The sequence below is a fragment of the Phyllobates terribilis genome, unplaced genomic scaffold (genome assembly GCF_046119375.1).
Source record: "Phyllobates terribilis strain yellow unplaced genomic scaffold, ASM4611937v1 Scaffold_1__5_contigs__length_1240528914, whole genome shotgun sequence".
Taxonomy (NCBI): domain Eukaryota; kingdom Metazoa; phylum Chordata; class Amphibia; order Anura; family Dendrobatidae; genus Phyllobates; species Phyllobates terribilis.
In genome coordinates, this window is record NW_027362761.1 from 68874348 (window position 1) to 68900508 (window position 26161).

A 26161-nucleotide genomic window follows, 5' to 3' on the forward strand; every position below is an offset into this window, starting at 1 on the left:
TCATATTTATGACAGTGTAAATTTCTCCTGCAATGACTTAGTCCGGCCATTAGGGGTCAGCAAGAAACGAGTAAAGAAAAAGCCCATGGATCTGTAAAAAAGCCCGGGAAGAGAGATCCAGGAAGTCCTGTGAGAAGGCGACATGCGTCTGAATGCTGAGTGACGTTGGAGAGCTTGTACAGACTGCAGCCAGACGGTGTGTCCAAGAAGAAGCTGTGCCTTGTGAGTAACTGAGATATGTGACCGGTCACCAACTGTGTAGTCAGTTAGGGAAAGATAGTTAGTGATTCCAGTAGTGCTGAGAACTGCCTGGTGTATATCACTGCTGATGGACTGATCTGGCTTGATCCAGAGATTGTGAAGGATCTGGTACTCTAAGACTCTGTGCACGTGGATACTACTAAGGAGCCCTGTTGTGAACTACACTTTGAGACTGATTCTAATTCCTGCTTACACCTGGATGTGCTGGAGAGCTTGGTGAGAAGGAGAAGCTGATCAAACCCTGTGGCCGGAGATCAGGGTCTAATTAAAGGTTTAGTTTGTTAACTGTTTGTATATGTATTAAGTCTGAGAGATTTCTCTTTGCTCTTGTAAGAAGAGAAACTGTACACTGTATAGGTAACGTGTTGGTTAAATATATATGAGTGTTCTCTAAGGGGAAAACAAGGGTACCCAGATCCCATTGTATTAGTGTGGGAGGAGGGTGTAAGGTTATATTCCTGGGAGGACCACGTGCCACGTCCGCGGTAACATCCTGGGTAGGCCCTGTACTGAATAAGGGTGGGAGCGGCATAGCCCAGGGGTAGTTTGGCTCATTCCCGCGAGATTGGCACTTGAGCTCTCTCGGGCTGCATAACTTGTATTTTGTGTTAGTGGCTGTTGTGGCCCATATTTTGTAGAATTGTTTAACACTGTAAATTTTTGTGACCAGTAAAAAGAAAGTTATTTGCCACTATACAAGGTCGGAGTCCTTCATAGCAGCGCCGTATTCCTCATACACATTCAACCGGCGTTCCGGTCATTACAAGCCCAAGGCTGAATGATCCATCCAGCTCTTTTGCCTCAAATATAGTATACACCACTCATTACAAGACAAAGCTCTCATCTGTAACAAGCCATGCACCTGTTTCGATAGAAAGCTAGAAAGGTTAAGAGTTGATCACTAGCATAACATATACGTCACAGTAGGGTATACGTGTATGGGACGGGCTCAGAAGCTGTGCTTGTTCCATATACGGCAGATGCCGGCTTTAATACATCGCAAAAATCTGCCATTAACAGCAGCGATTCAGCGCCAGCCACTATCCACTAGTGGCCAGCCTCCATCTACCAGCCACTGCTAGCCAGGCATAGTTTAATGATTTAAATGCTGCTATCAATCATTGGTGCCTACCGGTCCCCTGATTGGTTACAAAAGCAGCAGAGTGACTGCTGAAGGACCTTGTCGCCACCATATTGGTACAACTCTGAAGTTTACTGTAGATGTAGGATGAGCATCAAAGAAAACTGTGATTTATACTAAATACAGTGTTTCAAATAAGTAATTCTTAAGAATGACGTTCCACATTATTAAGCAGACCACAGGTTTCAAGCAATATGGTAAAGAAAAATGGTCTCTCAGCTGCCGAAAAGCGTCAAATAGTGCAATTCCTTGGACAATGTATGAAAAAAATAGATAATTCACAAAAACTGAAACGTGATCATCGTACTGTGAAGAGATTTGTGACTGATACCGAACACAGACAGGTTCGTGCAGATAAAGGCGTAATGAGGAAGGTTTCTGACAGACAAATTTCTTGGATTAAGAGAGCAGCTGCTAAAATACCATTACAGAGCAGCATGAACTAAAAAATGTGTTTCATCGCTTATATAAACAAGACTTGATGGAATTTCTAAAAAGTGAGAAACATCATTTTCTAGTAGATTGGACTTGTTTCCCTATTGAGAATGTATAGATCACAATGAATTTCAAATATTTTATTATACTTTACTTGCTGACTGGATGCTGTAAGTGACATGTATACATTAAAGGGTTTGTCCACTATCTGGGCAACACCTTTTTAAATGAAGTAGTCCTCCTTGTAAAATAAAAAAAACATATACTCATCTCCTGCAATGGTGCCATGCCAGCTATGTCAGCACTGGGTCTGCTAGGTTTTGTGTTGCATTATTATGCCAAGTGAGCCCTGCAGCCAATTAGCCGAGAAAAGTAAGACCACAGCAACCTAATATTAACTGCTGATTGGCTGCAGGGCTGCAGGGCTCATGAGGAGGCATACCAATACCACACGAACCCTGGCAGACCCAGTGCCGGTGCCAAAGCGGAAGGTGAGTAAATATATATTTTTTATTTTACAAGAGGGACTACATCATTTAAAAATGGGTTGTCCATGTAGTGGACAACCCCTTTAAACCTACACATTCCTTTATACCTTACCCCTACTAAAATAACTTTCTAAGCATGTTTTGGGAACCTATAATTGTCAGGTTTCTGATATTATGCCGGTAATCCTTATTTTTATGTTGTAATAACATCAATCAGATTTAATGTAATGACGCGCCCCCTGGGCCGTGGGGTACCCGGAACTGGGCCTGTAGATGCTGGGGGTTGTAGTCACCGTGGCGGTGAACCGGGCCGTGACCCAGGTGGTCAATCTAAGGGTAGTTTATGTATATCTGTTATGTATAGTCCGACTACGCCACCTGTGGAATGCAGCTATTGGAACCACCGCTGCGGAGCAGTCCGCTGAAGCTGGTGGTATGTGCAGCAAGGTGATGTAACTCCCCACAGGAAGAGTGGAGCTTCAGGGCAGCGTGTATGGATGATGGTGGTGGTAGTGCAAGGTATCGGTAATGACAACACGGAGTCTTTGCAGTGCAGTCCCAGGGTCTTTACTGTTGGCAATTATACAGGCCCCAACGGGAGTACCGGCTAGTGATGAGGGCCTGATCAGTCTGGGAACAATCCTAGAGTCCTCCTAGCCAGGTGAAGTTGTAGGCCTCCCGTTCTGACTATACTCTTTGGCTAGCCCGCTTATAGTCGTGCTGTAGCCCACGTCCCTGAGTGTAACGTGCTGCACTCACCCGTATGGCTGGCGACTCGGACCTTGTGTATTCCTCGCTCCTCTGTGGCGGTACGGGTCCTTTCGTGTGGCTGAGCCTCCGGGCTTCTGTTGGGCCAGGAGACCTGCAATCTCCTGCCCTGCGGTATCTGCTGCTGGGTATGCAATCCCCCACAGCCTCGGACTCTGGTGTCCGGTCCTCTGTGGATACTATCCAGGACGAGCTAACTCCAGCTCCAGTCCCTGGCTCTTTACTCCTTCGTGTCCTACTTGACTCCATACACTAGACTCCCCTAACCCCGCCTCCAGATCCAGTTATAAAGGGCAGGATCCTCCCCTTTCTGGTCTGGGGCAGGAGGTGTTGCATGTAATGTGTTCCTGACCAGGAAACTCCTGTTTTGCTCCCAAACATGGTATTACTACCACTGTGGCAACCAGACCCTCTGGGGTACCACAGTAGTACATAATGATATAATGATCAGTTTGTGCAACATATAATAAAGTAACTGTGCAATAATTTATTTTTAGCCAATCATCACTGGTGTTGTGTAACAGTTGGTAAAGTTACATAATAATAAGTGTCCTTCTTTTTAATCGGATAGATTTGTATAGATCGTAAGATTTGCTAGGGCTCTTCACAAACCATTTGCAAATAGAAGCTGTCTTGTGAAGCATTAGAAAGTTTGGGTCAGGCCAAGACTGGCAAATGTAATATACAGTGTACACTTTTTCTAAAAGAGAAGGGGGACATTGCAAATATGTTAAAATTTCTTATGGGGTTGTCCTGTTAAAAAGGGGACTTGTCATTAGATTCAAGCTGCTTGAGCTATGAGCACCATGAATCAGAGAATGTCAGCGAGATTGCAGCCAAGTATGTCTTGTAAATATACTGTTAAAAACCGACTGGGGACTATGTGTTTTGACTGACTGGTCCAAAGTGGACAGGGTTGCCGACTTGACTTTTTTTCTGCTTACTAAAATGATATGAAGACATCAGCGGCATTCACTCTAAAATGATGATAATTTCAGTCAAAATAATCTGTATACGTTTCTTCAGCTTCAAAATAATCAGACATCTTAAATTTTTATACAGGCAGGGCAAAAAAAGTCATATTTTTATGGACTGTCCTGGAATTTCTGGACGGTTGGCAACCCTGAAAGTGGGTCATCGGCCTGCTTTTCCCCACCCAGCTCAAGTTGACTGACCGGTGACTCCCTTTGTTTATACTTAGAGACAGACCAGTCAGTCAAAAGGATCAGGTTGCGGAGACTTGTTTCGGACTAGTCAGCTGAGACAGTCAGATGTTGTGGAAGAATTAACTGTTTTACTTGGGACATGCAGGAAGTACAACATCTGATTTATCACAACATTGAGGATGACAGGAAGCACAACGCAAACCAACGAGCCAATGAAATCTAGTCTAGAATACAATGCCATCTGCTGTCCGCTAAAGATAATCCCTTGACAGCATAAGCCTGCAGATGCTGTACACGCCAATATTTAGGTGCACCACTTGATGCATCAGACATCTAAAGCTTGACATTGATATAAAATGATTGACTAAAAGATCATTTAAACAAACCTGCCCTTATGCTCAACAACACACTCCCTTTCTTTATTAATCACCCCACTTTTTTCATGGAAGCTGAGTAAAATCCATGGCTGCTAATCACACAGGAAGCCTATTACTTTCCTTTCTTGGAATACCATATCATTTGAAAGTAAACATTTAACCTGGCCAATGTAATTTCCACCTAGCATTATACTGTACATCAAGCAAGACTTTATAGACATTGCCAAAAATATGTGTGCTATTTAAGTGACTCAGACAATTAATCTAACAGTTGTCCAATATAGCAGAGGTTGTGAATATAAGTAGTATTATTTAGTATTATTTATTATTATGGTAGGCAGTTTTATCATACTAATTGCATTCAGGACAAGATTATTATTCTATACTTGTGGGAGTTCATTTGTGTTGTGACAAAGTCACTGGCAAAGTACTGGAAGGGAGATAAGTATCACTGAGGTTGTTGGCTTCAGTGATATGAACCTAGGAAAATGCTCTAGCACACTAAGTGCTGAGAGGGGTTAATAGGCCATGTTTAAGGCTAGGTTTAGTGAACATCTGTAAAGTGGGTGGGAGGCTGTTCACCATATCTCCACCCCAGGGTGGAATCCAGAGGACCTTGTGTTTGTTTCCGTGGCGGGCAGATCCCCACAGCAACACGGACTGTGCCATTTGTTATGTTTTGTTTTCCTGTTAGGCCAGAAAGGCCGTGCTTATTTTGCTAACTCTACACTGGTTTATGCAGTACCTCAATAAACTAGTGGAAGAGACAGCATTCCTGTGTCTACCTCTATGTGCAGCAGAGTGAGCAGATCTACCACCGTGTATAAAATATCAGATTGTCACATAGATATTCAGAATCATTGTCATGCTTCTTCCTTTTTGTAAATAACCAAACTCTTAAAGACGGGAAAAAGTAAAACTCTATGAATAAAAATGGATTATTACCGGGATAGCTAGCTACTATCTTGAGTGCACTATACATCTATAATGTCTTGTCCTCAAATAACCAACAGGAGACTCCATGGGTCCTTAGATGATTTTGTTGAAATTTTCTATAATGCACTAGGATAGTAGCAAGTAGCAACACCAGTGGTGTGCTTGCTTTCTTAAAGTATGTGGCAGCTTTTCCTTCTCACCACCCTTACTAACAAGCATGGCCGAAAGACTTTATTAGAATAGAATGTATATGGACAGGCAAAGTGAAGTACCCAAAAATCTTGTAGCACCGCAAGTTCTAGGAGAGAAAAATGTGAATCCTGCATCAAGTCCTCTTGTTATAAAGAAAAAATACTTTATATATCTCAAAGGTGTTTCAGACAAAGTCTTTAGTCATTGCATAAAAAATAATGAACAGCTTGACAGTATGCAATATATATTTAACTGGTGTTGGATGCTGTGGCTTTAATATTTTGATCATAAGATATTAGAATAGGACTTTGATATTCACATTTTTCTTTACATTTGAACAATGGCATATCTTGAATCTTTTATGCCCCAGTGCAAATCTCTATTTACCATGTGTCTTTAAAGTGTAATTGTCACATCACCAAAAAACAATTCAAGGGTTATTCCCCAAAAAATCTAATTTGCCTTTATCCACAGGATAAGAGATAACTTGCTAATTTCTGGGGGTCCAACCATTGGGACCCCCAGTGATTCATAGATTGGTGCTCTGGAACCACAAGACTGGCAATCTGCTGCCCCACCCTAAATGGAATGTAGGTGCGCATGCGGAGCTTATGCTCCACTCATTGTCTATGGGACTGATGAGTACAGTGCTTGGCTTTTTCCAGCAATCCCATAGGCAATGAATGGAATAGAGGCCAATCATGTGTACCTCCACTCCATTCCGGACTGAGCTATAGAGTCCCATTCTCAGGGTCTCAGAGCCCCTTTCTCAGGATAACGGGGGTTCCCAGTGATTGGACCTTCAGCAATCAGCAAGTTGCTGAATAGGGGATACAGGGTTATTCCCTAATATCAAGTTACGTGTGATGCTGGCTATCATCACCTCTCACGGACAAGCCGGAGTAAAGAAGTCGGGGGTGAAATACCAAGAGTGTACGTCAAAGGCAGAGGAGCAATACAAAAGAGTAAATAGGTCATAGTCCGAAGTCAGCAGTCCAAAACAGTATTGATAAAGACAAAGGGGCTGGGCAAACGAATAGTTAAAGGCAAGGTCAAAGGTCAGGCAGCAAAAGATCAGTACAGCAGAACACTAAAGCACAAGGCATGCACTCCACCAAGCAAAGCTACGACTGACAATGGTCTGACTATTGAATAGCCAGCTAAATAGCCAGGCAATCACCTTGAAAGGGTGACACCTGGAGGAAGCCCAGCAGACCCAGTCTGTGATTGGGCTGCTGGGCAATCCTAAATTTGCATAGGCAAAGGACTGGTCTATCCCTAATTAGCATGAGGATAGTCAGCACACTCCAGGCCTGATTGAGCAGCTGGGCTATCCCATTCACAATACTGACAGCCTAGTCACTCACTGCATCCCTAGGACACAGTGAGAGGAGGATTTGTGATATTAACCCCATTCTGACGTGGGGCGCAATAATACGTACCTGTGCCCTGGGCCTTAATGACCAGGTACGGATTATTACGCCCCGGCGATCGTGCCTGCACAGAGGCACTATGTACTATGTGCCAGGAGAGGTCCCGCACCGCTCCTGGCACATTAACCCCAAAAATGCTGGGATCAAAGTCGATCGCAGCATTTCCAGGGCAAGCAGATGTAAGAGCGCCCCTCTTATTTTGGACCGGAGACCCTGCGCGGTCTCGATTGTTGCCATGGTGACCCGTGACGACATCCGGGTCACCAGGCATCAGGAAGTTAGATAGATCGTGCGCAGTGCACTATCTAACTTGTGCCAGTGCAGAGCTGACAGCCTGCATAGTACAGGGATGCTACAACATTTTTGTGGGAAAAATTTCAAAATTTTATTTTCACGGCTCCATGTTATAAACTTCTGTGAAGCACCTGGGGGTTCAAGGTGCTCACCACACATCTAGATAAGTTCCCTGAGGGGTCTAGTTTCCAAAATGGTGTCACTTGTGGGTGTTTCTGACGCGCCCCCTGGCCCTGTGTTGCTGCTGCTGTGCAGGGGGAATACCCGGAGCCGGATCGCTGGGGGTTGTAGTTCTCCGTGGCGGTGACCCGGTCCGTGCCCAGGGTGGTCAAACCAGTGGCAGTCTATTTGTATTGTAATAAGTGTCCGACTACGCCACCCGTGGATTGCGGTCAGTGGGGACCGCCGCTGCGCTGCCGACCGCTGAGGCTGATGTTGGTTGCGCAGCTGAGTATGGGATAACTCCCCACGGGAGGAGTATGGCCTCAGGGCAGCTGATGTGGATGATGGTGGTAGTGATGGTGCGAGTGTCCCAGTACTGATGGTGCTGGTGCGGCGATGAAACACAGAGACTTGTGGTGCAGTTTCCAAAGCTTTACTCACTGTTGTTGTTCAGATCACTTCGGCCAGCAGTGACCGCCCGAGCCGTGCTGCGTCCACCAGGTGAGGGACTCGGTCAACTCCCAGGCAATTCCAGAGTGCGGTTCAGAGCTCCCCTCTCTTCCTTTCTACTGGCCGTCCTCACCAGTGACCCACCTTTGTCCAGCTTCCTCGGGCCTTCTGTTGGTGAAACCTCTCTCCGGTTTCCCTGACCCTATGCGGTATGCCTTTCTGGTGGATGTAGTGAGGGGTCGCACCAAGATGTGGTGACAACCTCCGGTTTTGGCTGAGGATTAGTCGCCTCCACCAATTTGGGTTCCGGTACCCTATTCTGCCAACCCTTCACCCAGTATCTCCTCTGGGAATATGGGGTTCCTTCTGCCTTCGTGTCTCTGGGCCTTTCTCTGTGTTCCTCGCCTCCTTTCTCCTCTGTTTCAGTTCCTTTCTTACTCTCCTTGCTGTTCCTTCTCTTCTCTCCCTCTCTGCTGTCTCAGGCCTCTACTCCAGACCTGGCTCTGGGGCTGGGCCCAGACTGAGCCACAGCTCCCTGTCAGCCCTCTCTGGCTGAGCTCCTCTCTGAACTGACCTCTGACCTAAGATGGTGCCCACCTTATATACCTCCCTCTATGTGTGAGCCCAGGTGACTAGCAACCAATGGGCTCCTACCTATGCCCAGAAACCCACCCCTATCTGCTCCTACACCACTGGGTTTTCCTCCCCCTCCTCACTCCAGCCAGGAACAGAAGCTGTCGTGCCTGCACTCTGTCTAGTGGGAGCACCGTTGGTCTGTTCCTCGGAAATGGGGTGTGTGTGGTGCATGCAGCCTATTGAGCCCCGGTCCACACTCCATCCTTACCCGGGAGTGGAATATCACACCTCTGGTTCGAGGTGCAATACCCCTGTAGCAGCCGAGTCCTCGGGGTGCTACATTTCCACTGTTTAGACACATCAGGGGCTCCCCAAATGCGTCCACTAATTATTCAAGCAAATTTTACATTCAAAAACTCAAATGGCGCTCCTTCCCTTCCAAGCCCTGCCTTGTGCCCAAACAGTCTTCTTCCCCCACATATGGGGTATTGACGTGATCAGGAGAAATTGCGCAACAAATTTTGGGGTCCATTTTTTCCTGTTACCCTTGCAAAAATAAAAAAAAAATTGGCTCTAAAATAACATTTTTGTGAAAAAAAGTTAAATGTTCATTGTTTTCTTCCATATTCCAAAAATTCATGTGAAGCACCTGAAGGGTTAATAAACTTCTTTAATGTGGTTTTGAGTACCTTGGTGGGTGCAGTTTTTAGAATGGTGTCACTTTTGGGTATTTTCTGTGATAAAGGCCCCTCAAAGTCACTTCACATGTTAGGTGGTCCCTAAAAAAATGGTTTTGTAAATTTTGTTGGAAAAATGAGAAATCGCTGGTCAACTTTTGACTTCCTAACAAAAAAAAAATTTGGTTCCAAAATTGTGCTAATGTAAAGTAGACATGTGGGAAATGTTATTTATTAACTATTTTGTGTGACATAACTCCCTGATTTAAGAGCATGAAAATTCAAGGTTTAAAAATTGCAAAATTTTCAAAATATTCACCAAATTTCCTATTTTTTGACAAAGTAACGCAAGTCATATCAAAGAAATTTTACCACTATCATGAAGTACAATATGTCAAAAAAAACAATCTCAGAATCAGGGGGATCCGTTGAAGCGTTCCAGAGCAAATCTTATAGAACTTTTTGGTATCAACACCACTCGCCGTGTTTGGAGGAATAAGAAGGATGAGTACAACCCCAAGAACACTGTCCCAACCTTGAAGCATGATGGGGAAAACATCATGTTTTGGGGGTGCTTTTCTGCAAAGGGGACAGGAAGACTGCACCGTATTAAAGGGAGGATGGATGGATGGTCTGACGCGCCCCCTGGGCCGTGGGGTACTCTGCAGCCGGGCCTCTGGTTGCCGGGGGATATCACGGTGGCTCGTGACCCAGGGCAGTCAGTAAAAAGGGGGACTTCTATTTATATGGGGTTTTTGGGAAAAGTTTGTGATGCCACCTGTGGATTGCGGCCAAGAGGAGCAGTCCTCTGGAGCTGGTGTTGCAGCAGCAGGGGTGGTGTGGCTCTCCACAGGTAGCGCAAGCTCCAGGGCAGTGTAGGTGAATGGTGGTTGCGCTGGGCATTGTAGTGCAGGGAGGGAACGATGACGCAGATTAAAGAATGGACGGAGGCAGTGCGGTGCATTCATCCGAGTTTTTACTCACAGTTCTTATGACAGTTCCACTGGTGCACTGTACGGGTGCTAGCCTCCCACGTCGCGCTGCGTTCACCAGGCAGGGGCTCAGTTCTTCCTCAGGCAGGTTAGGCGTACCTGACAGAACCCCACTTTCACGTGTTCCTATCTAGACCGTCTTCACGCTGGGTCTTTCTCCCTCCTGCCCTGCGCTTCCCACTCTCAATCCCGCTCGGGTACTCTGAAGTCCCTCCTGTCCGTTGGAGTTCACAGACCTGCTTGACCCTCACAGGGATTAGAATGAGGCTTCGGCAACTGACTATATAAGCCAGAAGCCTCTGGTTTTTCCAGCCGGGACTTGAAGTACACGACTGGGCCAGGGGCCGGTCCCCTTCTTGCGGCCTACGATCCCTCTGTCTTCTGACAGATGCGGGGCGTACGGGTGCCGTCCTGCACTCGCCGTAACCCCTAGGATCCCTTCTTAGAACGGAACCTACTCCCTGCTCCCCTCCTGGGCCTCTGACACTGGGCCCTACTTGTGGAGCAGAGCTCCTACTGAGAATCTGCTCCCGTACTGTTCTTCTGAACTGTCCTCTCACTACTGTTCTGACCTCTTCTGATCTGCCACCCTAAGTTGGCTTCCCTATATATACTCCTATCAAAGTGCTCCCCCTAACTACTTCCTCCACCCACACCCACTACTGGTCCCCCCCTACCTTTGGGTTCCCCCCACTCCAGCCAGGGTCAGGGCTCAGCAGGAACATACATTGCGTCTTGCCCTTCCAGCTGGCCTGGAGAAGTGTAGTGTTGGACGCAGGTGTTGGGGTTTCGGGCAGCACTCCTTCCTTACCTGAGAGAAGGAGACACCACACCTCTGGGTGAGGTGCAGTACCTCTGTGGCGACTGAACCCTCAGGGTTGCCACAAATATATTGCGAGGTTTTGGCTAACAGCCTCCTTCCCATAGTAAGAATATTTGAAGATGGGTCGTGGCTGGGTCTTCCAGCATGATAATGACCCGAAACACACAGCCAGGGCAACTAGCAGGGGCACATTTATAAGATTATCTCAGCACAGGAACATTTTTTAAACACATCCAATTGTGGAAATGATTATTATTCCAAGATCTAGTGATTAAAATTAACTTTGTTCATGGGATAACCCCTTTAAGTCCCTTTTCTCCTTAAGCTTGTGTCAAAAGATACATTTTGAAAACTTTTTACCTTGTATCCCTCATATAAGGTATCTGACATGAGAATCAACCCTCCTAAGCCATCTATACGTGCATGTAGGCCATAGAAAGTTAAATAAAATGATACCTTGATATCTGCGATCCAATGTCTTATTTCAGAAAAAGCCATGTTTTCCTTAATATGTAAATGAGTTGTTAAGAACTATAGGCAGGACACAGATCTCCCTGAGAATTTGTCTCCAGAGCTGATTTCAAAACAAAAGAGGGTTACCAGTGTGACCCATGCAGGTCAGGAGAGCAGACTGTCAGTCATTATAAGTCTTACTCTGGTAACGCCTCCTTTCATTTAAAATAAGCTCTGGAGGTAGATTCTCAGGGAGATCTGTGTCTGGCCCAAAGACCTTAAGAGCTCATTTACATGTGAAGAAAAATGCTTATTTCTCTGGTATAAAGCATCGGATCGCAGGTATCAAGGTATCATTGTATTTTTAGGACTTGAATGTCCATATAGACGGCTTAGGAAGGGTGATCCTACTGATAGATTCCTTTTAATGACAATTAGTTCTTTTGCTCCTATAACACTGTGGGAGGAAGATTGGGGCTGGGACTCCTATGTGATTGACTCGCCCCCTGGGCCGTGGGGCACTCGGATCCGGGCAATTAGGGAAACGATGGGAGTAGTAGTGGCAACCCGGTTCCGTGGCTCAGGGTGGTCAGGCAAATGGTAGTCTGTTACGTGTTGTTGTTGATTATGTCCGACTACGCCACCCGTGGATTTGTGGTCATTAGGAACCGCCGCTGCAAGGCAGACCGCTGGGGCTGATGATATGTGCAGCTGGGATGGTGTGACTCCCCACGGGAAGAGTGCGGCCCCAGGGCAGTGTAGTGGATGGTGGGAGTGATGGTAGTGAGAGTCCCAGTGCTGATAGTGCTGGAGGAGCAAGGAGCACACAGACAATAGGTTGCAGTCCAGGGTCTTTACTGAAACAGGTAAACTGACCCATAAACAGTCCCAGCTAGGAGGGGACCTGGATGTCTGAGAGCAACGGGGAAATTGGCCCTGGTCAGGGTGAGGGTGTAGGCCTACCGTGCTTTCTGCGCTCCTTCTGGCTATCTCCTCCTGATAGGGTAACAGCCCACGTTTCCGAGCTTTCCGTGTATTCTCGCCTGTATGGCCTGCGACGTGGGTTCCTTTCTGCTCCCAGCCTTGTACGGCTTTACTGGTCCCTTCGGTTGTGGCAGGGCCTCCAGGCTTCTTAGGCCAAGGGATGTACAGTCCCTTGCGGACTGGTTCTCTGCTGGGGGATGTGGAATCCTTCCAGCCTCAGACACCAAAGTCTGGTAAAGCTAAGTCTTTCTCTGCCAAGACAGGCTCTCTTCGCCTCTTGTCTCTGGCTTGTGGCTCTCTCCTACTGCCACACTTCCTCTTAGGTGCAATCAACTTTCTGTCCCTGCTCCACTCTGGGACACGTCTCAAAGCTGAGACAGGCAATCCAGTTCTCCCTAACCCTGTCCCCAGTACCAGCTTTTATAGGGGCAGCCTGCTCCCCCTACTGGCCTGAGACAGGAGGCATTGCATGCTAATGTTCCCCTGACCAGAGAACCTCCCCCTTGCTCTCAGACACAGCTTTATTACACTTGTGGCATCCAGGTAGGGTGACACATGATGACGTCTGCCAGCACTCTATGTACAATTCTGTCTTCTTTCACTTCCCGCAAGAGTATTGGAGGTGCTTTGATGAAACTGATAGTTGAAGCTGGCACTGCTACTTTGCTCACAAGGAGAGATGACTGCCTGTGCCAGGTACAGATGGAGAGCGGGCTAATGCTGCATAAACAGTTCCGACGAAAGTTCACAATGTGCGGAGACAGTGCAAGGTTTTATAGACTGTAGAAAGCCCCTCCCCCTCATGAAATATTCATATTCAGAGCTGAGTATGGATTCAGATTAGTAAAGTGCAACTGAACCATGTTTAGGAAAGGGATGGGGCAGCCATAGAGGGGCATTTTACAGCAAGAAAACAAAGGAAACAGTTAATATAATTTTGTAGATGTAACCATTTTTGGTGAGAAAACAAAGAAATGAAAGTTACACTTTAAATGTGTTTTCACAAGATATTGATGACCTATCTGTAGTATAGGTCATCAATATCAGATCGGTGGGGTAGGACACCCAGCATTCCCACCGATTAGCTGTTATTTGCACATAGCTCCAAAGTGCAGCTTCATTCAATATGTAGCGGAGGCTGAGGGGTACTGCAGAACAGCTCCTATTCTTTATACAGAAGGATAACAGGATTGCAACCAAAAAACTAGGGATGTGGGCTACAGATAAAAACAGGTCTCTGCGCCCTTTTTGAACTCATAGATCAATACTAAATCAATATCTGTGAGTATGACACTCCAAGTAAGCTTATTTATAGGGTTTCTAAACATACACCTTTCCTTGGCTATACTGTACCAACTGCGCAACTAATGAATTTTAAGACGTTACTTATTGTCCCACCTTCTTAATACAATGAGGTCACTAATATTTGTACAATACCAGGACAATTAATGATTACCTTATCATAATGGATAGTAATAAAGCACAATATTACACAATAGTTAAATAAAATGGAAGTGGTCATACTTGTAATATCAGTATTGCACCCTCCAAAATCATCAACTGTGGCTCTGCAGTCAGCTTGTAAATTATAAAATAGTAGAATTTCTTATTCTTTTGTCACAACATATTGATGACCTGTCCATAGGATAACAGGAGCAGACACAGACAAAATAGGGCTCCTGTGCAAGAACTAGATATAGGCACTTTGCAGTCCAATAGCTCATCATAATGCACAATTCTACCTGCTTTAGAGGTGATAGTGGGCACGCCTCTACCGTTTGCGCCCCTCTGCACAGGTTGCACCAATGGTATGCCTTCCCCGTCAGGTAGGTTGGTGTCTGACACCCAGGACCCCCACTGATAACTTTGTATTTTCTTTGGCAGCAGGTGAATGTACACTGCTCAAAAAAATAAAGGGAACACTCAAATAACACATCCTAGATCTGAATGAATGAAATATTCTTATTGAATACTTTGTTCTGTACAAAGTTGAATGTGCTGACAACAAAATCACACAAAAATCATCAATGGAAATCAAATTTATTAACCAATGGAGGCATGGATTTGGAGTCACCCCCAAAATTAAAGTGGAAAAACACACCACAGGCTGATCCAACTTTGATTTAATGTCCTTAAAACAAGTCAAAATGAGGCTCGGAATTGTGTGTGGCCTCCACGTGCCTGTATAACCTCCCTACAAAGCCTGGGCATGCTCCTGATGAGGTTGCGGATGGTCTCCTGTGGATCTCCTCCCAGACCTGGACTAAAGCATCCGCCAACTCCTGGACAGTCTGTGGTGCAACGTGATGTTGGTGGATGGAGCGAGACATGATGTCCCAGATGTGCTCAATCAGATTCAGGTCTGGGGACCGGGCGGGCCAGTCCATAGCTTCAATGACTTCGTCTTGCAGGAACTGCTGACACACTCCAGCCACATGAGGTCTGGCATTGTCCTGCATTAGGAGGAACCCAGGGCCAACCGCACCAGCATATGGTCTCACAAGGGGTCTGAGGATCTCATCTCGGTACCTAATGGCAGTCAGGCTACCTCTAGCGAGCACATGGAGGGCTGTGCGGCCCTCCAAAGAAATGCCACTCCACACCATTACTGACCCACTGCCAAATCGGTCATACTGAAGGATGTAGCAGGCAGTAGATCGCTCTCCATGGCGTCTCCAGACTCTGTCACATGTGCTCAGTGTGAACCTGTTTCATCTGTGAAGAGCACAGGGTGCCAGTGGCGACTTTGCCAATCCTGGTGTTCTGTGGCAAATGCCAAGCGTCCTGCACGGTGTTGGGCTATGAGCACAACCCCCATCTGTGGACGTCGGGCCCTCATACCACCCTCATGGAGTCGGTTTCTAACCATTTGTGCAGACACATGCACATTTGTGGCCTGATGGAGGTCATTTTGCAGGACTCTGGCAGTGCTCCTCCTGTTCCTCCTTGCACAAAGGCGGAGGTAGCGGACCTGCTGCTGGGTTGTTGCACTCCTACGGCCCCCTCCACGTCTCCTGGTGTACTGGCCTGTCTCCTGGTAGCGCCTCCAGTCTCTGAACACTACGCTGACAGAAACAGCAAACCTTCTTGCCACAGCTCACATTGATGTGCCATCCTGGATGAGCTGCACTACCTGAGCAACTTCTGTGGGTTGTAGAGTTCGTCTCATGCTACCACGAGTGTGAAAGCACAACCAACATTCCAAAGTGACCAAAACATCAGCCAGAAAGCATTGGTACTGAGTTGTGGTCTGTGGTCCCCACCTGCAGAACCACTCCTTTATTGAGGGTGTCTTGATAAATGCCAATAATTTCCATCTATTGTCTATTCCATTTGCACAACAGCATGTGAAATTGATTGTCAATCAGTGTTGCTTCCTAACTGGACAGTTTGATTTCACAGAAGTTTGATGTACTTGGAGTTATATTCTGTTGTTTAAATGTTCCCTTTATTTTTTTGAGCAGTGTATATACTTTGAATGAAGTTGCACAGCTCCACTCAATGTGTAGCAGTAGCTGTTGGATACTGCAGAATAGCTCCTATTCTTTTGAAACTTATTACTGTGAAGCATTACCCAGAGAGAAACAGTCTTCTGGGAGGTCATGGATAAATCCACCAATGAATTTCTTAGAACATATGAGTCAACTATTCCTTTATTATAATTTTACATTACGGGTGTGGTAAACTCCATTGAAATTCCATTTAAAACTATTTATTCCTCGAAGAATTAATAGCAGCCCACAAAAAACATGGACTCTGTATGCTGTTTAAGATGAGTTCATGTAAAATTTTAATTTTTCTTGAAATATACTTATTATCTACCATGAATGAAATCTTAAAAGTGTCTTTTCAAGATTTAGAGGTTGCTGATGTAGACTCAGAATTATTTCTCCATAGAAGACTCTTTTAGATATGTCAACTAGAAAGGAAAAAAAGAGACTGCTCCACCTAGGAAAAACAAGTCTACCAGTACATACTCCAGTGAGTCACTGATCATAGGGCACCTTTGGGAGTGGTGAGAATAAATAAACAGTAATAAGACATATACAGATATAAAAAGGGTTAAAGTTTACATAATATCTTGCAGCATTGTTAATTCAGAAGCATAGGAAGTAATCATAATAAGAATTTTCATGCTGCAGGTTTCGAAAAAAAAGGCTAACTTGGAAAAGTTGCAATGTAGCACCCCGAGGGCTCGGATGCTACAGAGGTATTGCACCTCACCCAGAGGTGTGATATCTCACTCTCAGGTAAGGATGGAGTGGGGATCAGGACCCCGACACCTGCATGCATTACACCACATTTCTGGGGGGCAGGGCGACCGATATGCTCCAAGTAGAGCACTACAGTCACTGTCCCTGGCTGGAGTGGGGGGAGGGAACACCGAGGAAGGGGGAACCCTGTAGTGCATAGGAGGGAGAGGGCAGTTCCTGGGTGCACCTAGAGGGAAGTATAAAAGGTGGGCACCATCTTAGTTCAGTGTTCAGTCAGAGAGAGTTCAGTCTGAGAGAAGAAGCAGAGGGAGCAGAGGCTCTGCATGGGCTCTGCTCTGCAGGCAGGCCTGAGAGGGAGGCCGGGGCTTGGAGGAGGAAGAAGGAAGAAAGAGGAGCGGAGGAGGCTCCAGGAACAAGGAACGAAGGGACCCCAGGGGTGTGGACCGGCGAGTCGCCACCGCACGCCCGAATCTACCTGCGTAGAAGGGTCAGACCAAAGGGGGAGACCGGTCCCCGAAACTAGTGGTGGCGGGGAACTACCCTCAGCTAGAAACCGGAGGCTGCGACATTTCACGTGGCGCAGCCCCTCGCTACACCCCCTAGGAAGGCACCATATAGGGTCAGGGAAACTGGCGCCAAGGTTTACCAGAGAAGGCCCGAGGCAGCCGGACAGAAGCGTGGTCACTGGCGGGGTATGACAGGCCAGAGAAAGGACACATAAAGGGGGTCCTGTGAAACGCTCCAAAGTTATCTGGGAGTAGGCCGAGCCCCTCACCTGGTGAGCACAGTGCGACGAAGGACGTTATGACCAGCTGTAGTAACGTGGATAAAGAACTGTGAGTAAATACCCTGGACTGCATTACAGGACTCTGTGTCGTTACTGCTGCTCCCGCGCACCATCACCCCCAATATCTACACTTGCTGCCCTGAGGCTATACTCCTCCTGTGGGGAGTTATACTATCCTCTGCTGCACCCACAACAACAGGCTCAGCAGTCTGCCCTGCAGCGGCGGTTCACTCTGACCGCAATCCACGGGTGGCGTAGTCGGATATTCAGTAAATAGACTGCCATTTGGGTTGACCACCCTGAGCCACGGGACCGGGTCCCCGCCACGCAAGGACTGCAGTCCCCAGCATCCACAACGGATCCGGTTCCGGGTATCCCCACACACACGCGGTCCAGGGGGCGCGTCAGTAACATTTTTGTGCAACGCAGAGTTGTGCAGTAATTTTGCTACTTTTGGCGTTTTCAGCTCTGCCAAAATAGGTAGACCAGGGAGGAGACGGAAAGGGACTGCGGCTACGCCAAATTCAGCAGAAGTGTCAGCATTTCTTACACCTTCTTTCTTTCATAGGGAAGGAATACGGACTTTATCTGAGAGTACATGTTACAGCAGGATGAAAAAAAAAAGAAAAGGGAAAAACAGGTGCCGACCCATTTAGATAGGAAGCACCAGCCAATGAGAAGGGACACTGCTCAAAGACCTTAGAGAATTACTGTGTGTCTTACATTGTCATTTCTCTGGCATGTTATAGGTTTAACATGGGAATATCTTCAAACGTTCCAAGCATGAAATCGGAGTAACAATTTACGCTTGACTGTAGAACCTCTTTAATCGACCGTGTAAGCCTTAGGTATATATGGACTTAAATGTACACTTTCTCCATGGTCTGCATATATAAAGATGACACAGGAGCTGAGAAAGTTCCATACACAGCAGGTGCCGTTTGCGTTATACAGCCAGCATCTACTTCTAAAGCCGGGGTCACACGAGTGTTGATTCTCTCATGCGAGAGAATTGGGCCAGTTATGCTAATGACACTCAGCAAAAACTCTGTCAGATTTTGATCCGAGTGCCATCTAACTGTGATCTGACTCTCTCGCATGAGAGAATGGTATCACAGGTGCAGAGAAGACAGTGAACTTCATCTTCTCCAATGTCTGTGTTCCCATAATTCGGACTGGACTCGGATGACATCCGAGCATAGTCTGAAGTTTTACACACACCCATAGACTTGAATAGGTGCACGTGATCCGATTTGCGGAGCCACTCGCAGCATGCTGTGAATCGGCATGAGAAAAACATCATATCTGCACTGCCCTGTAGTATAACATTGGTCCGAGCGCTATCCAATAAAACATCAGATAGCACTTGTCCAAGTTATACGCTTGTGTGAGTGAGGCCTTACAGCAGCAATCAGAACAAGCTCTGTTACCTGCTGTTTAACCATTTCAATGCCACTGTCAGTCTCAAAATTGCAGGGTGCCGATGGGCTCCCATGGCAGAGTGGGATTACAGGAGCCCTTTGGCTGGACTTCATAGGACATCATCAAGTTCACTATATCGCAGTATTGTAATATATAGTCTAAATGAACAAAAGATTGCAGGTTAAAGTCTCCCTCCAAAAAGTAAAAATTATGAAATATTTTTAAAAATATAAAAAAAATAAAGAAAAGTTTTAATTATTGCCCATTTCCAAAAACTACAGCTTGGTGCGCAAAAAATAAGCCCTTTAACAGCACTATTGAAGCGAAAATTGATGTTATGGATCTAAAAAAAATGGTGACGCAAACTTTTCCTTTTTTTATAAAGTACTTTTTTGCTTTTAACCACTAAAATAATGAGAAAAAAACTATACAACTATAGTATTGTAACCAGCCTGGAGAGTCATGATGCCAGGTCATTTTTACCATACAATGAACACCACAATAAGAAAACCCCAAAAACAATGATGAAGTTGCATTTTTGTCACCATTTAATTTTTTTCCCATTTTATTGTACATTATATGAATAATGTAATTTGAAAAATACAAATAGTGGTGCAAAAAAAAGATGCCCTCATATAGCTAGTTATGATTCTTGGAAGAAGGTGAGGAGGAAACAAAAGTGCAAAGATGACAAATGACCCTGTCCTGGACGGGTTTATGCATGGCGACACTCATGTGTCAGAGGATCAGCTGAATTGATGAGCTAATTGAGCAGTACAGCTAGCTCACTGGTGAATCATGCGGATGGTTTGTACAGCTGCCATTAGGTAGAGCTGAAAGTGCATGTGATGTCATGAAACTGTGCGCTTGTGACTGTGTGTTCTGGGTCACATTGTGGAGATCAGGTTTCTCCTCCGGAGCTGAACAATGCCTCTGGATTATTTCTAGTAAAACGTGTTTCAGAGTTTCACTAGTCTAATCACCTGCTTTTTCTAAGAACTAAGCACCGGGACATTGCATACAGCATGGAAGTGTCGGTAAAACAAATGTCACATATGTCTTCAACATATATAAGAATATTATGCAAATAAAGAAATAAAAAATAACTTGTGCTTAATGCAGCACAAATTTTAGCTATCGAACTCAGTGGCCTACAGTGGCAGCGAGGATGTTGGGCATTACTGCACGGGCTTTAAAGGGAACCTGTCATGAAAAAAAAAAATTACCAACTTGCAGATATGGGGTTAATAGCTCTCTGATGCCGTGCGGCCGCACACCGAGAGGTCCGCTGCCAGGAGGAAATTAATTTTATTCCTCTCGGCAGCCTGGGGCTTTCAGTCATAGAGGTGCGGTCAGTGTGGCTTGTCACCGCTTAGTGCATAGTGAGCAGTGGCTATACCCACACCCCCGCACTGACTGACAGCAGGCTCCGCACTGATGTACTCAGAGTCAGTGCGGGGGTGTGGGTATAGCCACTGCTCACTATGCACTAAGCGGTGACAAGCCACACTGACCGCACGCTTATGACTGAAAGCCCCAGGCTACCCAGAGGAATAAAGTTCATTTCCTCCCAGCAGCCTGGCTTTCGGTGTGGCGGCCGCCCAGCTTCAGAATGCTATTACCCTGCAGATTAACCCCATATCTGCAAGTTAATAGCATTTTTTTTAAATGACAGGTTCCCTTTAAGGGCTCTCTCACACCAGTGTATACATCGGAGGAGTGCTATCTGATTTTTTATTGGATAGCACTTGGACAAATGTGGCGGTGCTAATGTACGATTATTTTCACTGTCAGTGAAAAAGATCACAGCATGCTGCGATTTCCCTTTGAAATCAGATGCCACTGACCCATTCAAGTGTAAGGGTGCGTGGAAAACAGATGGACAAATTTGCTCTGAGTTTGATCAGCGTGTCATGTGTATAATTGGCCCAATTCTCTTGGATGAGGGAATATACGGCCGTCTGGCCGTAGCTTAAGATGAGTTTCCAACAGCGAATTTTTGGTGAGTTTTTGACACTGTATTTTCGCTGCACAAAATAAAAAAACAGCATCATACAGTTCAAAAAAAGTTGATGGGATTTATATAAACCTCATGCCCACTGTGCTTCTTTTCTTACGCAGTGTAAGCTGACCTATGGTGCGTGTTTGAAATCCGCGACAAGTCAATTTCTTAAACAAGATAAAAACACACGTTTAATAAAGGCACTCAGAAACGCAATTAAAGCTAACTTAAGTAACTTAATTTAGGAAACTGGTGCAGAAATGCTGCAGAACATCTGCAACATCAACAACTCACGAAATATTCATTGTGCGAACAAAGCCCTTTGTCCAGGATTACAAAGACCATGGCAGCTTTCTTCCAGAAACAGTGCCACACCTCTCCACAGGATGGCTATAGTATTGCAGCTCAGCTCAAGTGAAGTGATACCAAACGCAATCTGTGGACATGTGTGGCACTGGTTTTTTTTTTCAGGAAACAAGCCATGATTTTCTAATCCTGGATAACCTTTATAGGGCTACATTCCCACGACAGGCATTTGATGTTGCAGATTTGCAGCGAGGTGACCCAGAGAGTCTGGAGTGTGGTGTCGTCACTGAGAAGAGGAGCAGAACTGCACTGGACCCCAGAGAAAGTGGGGGAGTATATTAACACTCTCTCACTACATGCACATATACACATATATAGTGGAAAAAGATATTCGTGGGAGGGCTTCTTTAAGCTGCTTTTTTTGATACTTCCTGGTACTTAGCTTTAACAAAACGTTATTGATACAGAAATGTGTGGATTACATACATTGTTAGGGTATGTGCTCACAATGCGTACCCACCTGCAGTCCTGACGCTCCGGAATAGCTGTCAGCTGCTTCCATTCATTATGCAAATGAGCAGTGCCATTTTTTTTATTCACCTCCGGACTTTTCTCATAGAGGTTAGATTTATGGGGATAGCCCGCAAGTGGACCCGCAAGAGAAATTGACATGCTGCGGTCTGGAAAGATGCGCCACATGTCAGTGTCTGCAGGTGCCCAGATACGCACAGTGGACCTGGGATTTCTACAAATCCCATCCACTATGCTGTAACATCTGGTCGCTGCGGGTTTGAGGCTGCATAACAGGCAGCGTCAAACCCACATCGGCTACAGATCGTATGCACATACCCTTAGTGTGTTTCACACTAGATTTTCTGCACCCAATGCAAATCTGTGTAGATAATCTGCACATAAAACTAAACATACTTGAAAGAAAAATTGACATATTGCAAATTTCAAACATGCAAGTCAATTTAAAGGGGGTTTCTCACAAACAAAAAGTTAATTTTAATCAATAGATTAAAATCAATGTTAATCAATAGATCTTGGAATGATAATCATTTCCACAATTGAATGCATTTAAATAAAATGTTCCTGTGCTGAGATAATCTTATAAATGTGCCCCTGCTGTGTACTGTGTAATGGCCGTGTCTGACCATGTACAGAACATAGTCTGATCATACCACATCTCCTGGCCAGCGGGGAAGCAAAAGAGTATATAGACATTACAGCACAGGATCACAGCTTTCTTTTAGATAGAACATTTCCCTGCCTGTTTTTAAACAATGCTTTACTCCAAAGAAAGAAAGAAAGAAAGAAAGAAAGAAAGAATCATTTGCGATCCCCTACTGTAATATCGATATACTCCCCCCCCCCTTCCTCCCCTGCCCAGGAGATGTGGTATGATCAGACCATGTCCCTGCATGGTCAGGCACAGCCATTACACAGTACACTCCAGGGGCACATTTAGATCTATTGATTAAAATTAACTTTTGTTCATGGGAACCCCTTTAAGCTTCGTTAAAAAAAAAGCACAGTGCGTATTAGATTTCTGTACATTTTATTGACTTTGCTGGAACTGTAAGACGTTGCGTTTTTTACCCAATGAAAATATGCAATGTCAAAAACTCCTCAAAAAGTCATCGTGTGAACTTAACCTATGGGTCTGCGACACTCTTTGACCATATATTGATAGATGCCAGTCCTGCAGAACATATAACACATTTACAACAAAGACACATTTGACTCCTTACATTTCAGGCACCGTCCCCATCCATTCCCAACCTGCACAAACCCCTCATCTTGCTGATAATCCAATACTGAGCCGCTGCTGCTGTATGTGTCCCTATTACTGCACCTGCTGTGTGGTACGGTGTGCCCTCTAAATGGTAAAACAAACCTCTAGAATATAGTAATGCCGTGTGTACGTGCCCTAGAAAACAGTGCCCACATTTTGCCCCCTATAAAGTAATAATGCCCTCTGTGTGCCCCTTTGACAGTCATAATAACCTGAGGTCCCCTATAAAAATAAGTGCCCACTTAACATTTAATAATGTCCTGAGTCTCCCCCCATGTACAGCTCCCCTATACACAGTATGATGCTCTCCTATACATAGTATAATGCCCCCTCGCTGTATAGTACCCCCCACACAGTATACTAACCCCTTAGTAGCCTCCAAACTGATGGCTCCCACACTGTATGATGGCCCCCACACTATACAAAGACCCCACATTATCTCCCACCCTGTATGACCCTAACTGTAATCCCCACACTGTATAAATAGTCCTCAATAAACTATAATGCTTCCCCCATAGGCAGAGTCTGTAGGATAATCCCCCCCCAAAGGCAGAGTCTGTAGTATAATGCCCCCCCCATAGACAGAGTCTGTAGGCAGTATAATGTCTCCCCCGTAGGCAGAGTCTATAGGTAGTATAATGGTTCCCCCCATAGGCAGAGTCTGTAGGTAGTATAATGCCCCCCCCCCATAGGCAGAGTCTGTAGGTAGTATAATGGTCCCCCCCATAGGCAGAGTCTGTAGTATATGCCCCCCCCCCTCCCCGGCAAAAAATGAATAAACACAATACTCACCTCTCCTCCTCATTCCCCCACTGCTCCGTGCACCTGGCCCACACATTTTCAGAACAGCACCCAATGCTGGTACCGGGGGCCCCCCCATTCTACTCAAGGGCCCCACAGCGGCGGCCCGGAAGTGCAGGGACATCGAGTCTCACTGCTCTACCCAGAGTGTAACTGTATTGGTGTGCTGCGCAGGCCGATACAGTTGCACTAGCGTAGCTCCAGGTGGGCCCCCTCAGAGCGCAGGGCCCGGGGCCACTGCCCCCTCTGCCCCCCCGGTAGCTATGCTACTGACACTACCCTCACGCTTTCTCTTGTATTACACTTCAGTCCTATTAACTTAAATGGGTCAAAGATGCAAAACTTGTGACTAGGCTCTGAGCTGCAGTACACGAGAATGGTCACTATACAGTAAGCGGAACATTGCTGTTCTGAATCTGTTCACTGTACACATCCAGTTGTCTTGGGAGCAGCTAAGAGCTGATTGGTGGAGGTGCCTGGTAATACTGATGAACTATACAAAGGATAAGTCCTTAAATTGTATAGACCGAGGCCACGCCCCTGGCCCAGGGTATGGATAACTTATACAGACCCTCTGTTACTGGGTCTAAAACCAGCGAATCCCCGCAGTGCGTGCGCTGGGGGATTCATAAGTCTGCAGTCACAGAGAGTGACTGCAGATTTATCGGATTTGACTGGACAACCCCTTGTTGTCTAGGGAAACTTTTTTAGGGCTTGTTCACACAGAATGCTTTTCATGTGTTTTTCCTCGCAGAAAATCAATTGTATAGGTGTAGAAATATTTTATATCAATTTCCAACAATTGACGGAATATCCCTTTGGTGTTTGTCAAGCCAGTGATAATCACTGTACTTGGTATTTTACTGGATAAAAATAGCATAGTTTACTATATTTTGGAATATATCAAAACCTTCCGTGAGATGTACACTTTGGGCAATTCTGCCAAAATTTGACATTTATAATGTGAACAAAGCTTAATATGTAACTGTAGACTTTGTATGACTTAATTCACACAATACTTATGTGTCTGAGCTGTTATATTTTACAGTAACAAGGTTTTCTTAAATATTTGGTTACTGAGCCTATAGTACACATCCACTGCACCAGAGGGTATTAGAGAATTGATTCAAAAATAGTCTAGTTTGCTGAAAAATAATTGTAGAAAACTAATTTCTCAATCTGATAATACATAACAATCGAAGAAGGTAACACTACTGAAAAATTATAAAATACCACCAGGGGGCAACACGGTGTCTCAGGGGTTAGCACTGTTGCTTTGCCGTGCAGGTTGTGGGTTCAAATCCCACCAAGGGCAACATCTGCAAGGAGTTTGTATGTTCTCCCCGTGTACTCTGGTTTCCTGCCACACTCCAAAGACATGCTGATAGGGAATTTAGATTGTGAGCCCCAATGGGGACAGTGATGATAATGTCTGTAAAGCACTGTGGAATATGATGGCACTATAATAAGCAAAGCATAACAATACCAGTATTATTATGCAACCTGAAATACTGTGCCAACCTGGTCTGAAGCTAATTGTATACTTATCCTATATTAAGTATATGTGTATATCAGGCTAGATAAAAACTAGCGCCCTCATAGTACAAGATATTTGTGAAACATACCATTTTGGCAAACTTAATACAAGGGGAAATGTCTGAGAACATGGATTTGATAATGTAGCTCAATGATGCCACCTACAGGCGTCATTGTATTTCTGTTTTTGACAGATACTGTACATAGATTAAAAAAAATGAATATACTTATTCATAGCCTTTAATCCTCCTTCACCAGAGCTGACGATGAATACAGTATATTCTATCTACCTTTTGTCCCATGCCTTGAATAGGTACTAGGAACAAGACATCTGCATTATATAGAAGACTGATATGACACATTTGGTTGTTCTGTAAAATACTCTATATCTCACGTTTAGAAAATGGGAAAATATAGTATATTTGAAAAGCTAATCTCTATTTTCAGTTTTCTGATTTATTTTAGGTAAAAGGTTATTTAGGTTATTTCGGTTGTTAAAAATAATTTGATCCTTTGCACAGTACATTTTAAATGGCCTCCTATATGTATATATATTTTTTTATGAAAAAGAGGATTGGCTCTCAGCACACGGGTGGGGGAAATACTTTGTTAAGGAAATATAGGTAAACTGTTATTTGTGTTGAGATCGGACACTTTTTTTTCCAATTTATGTATACGGAAACAGAT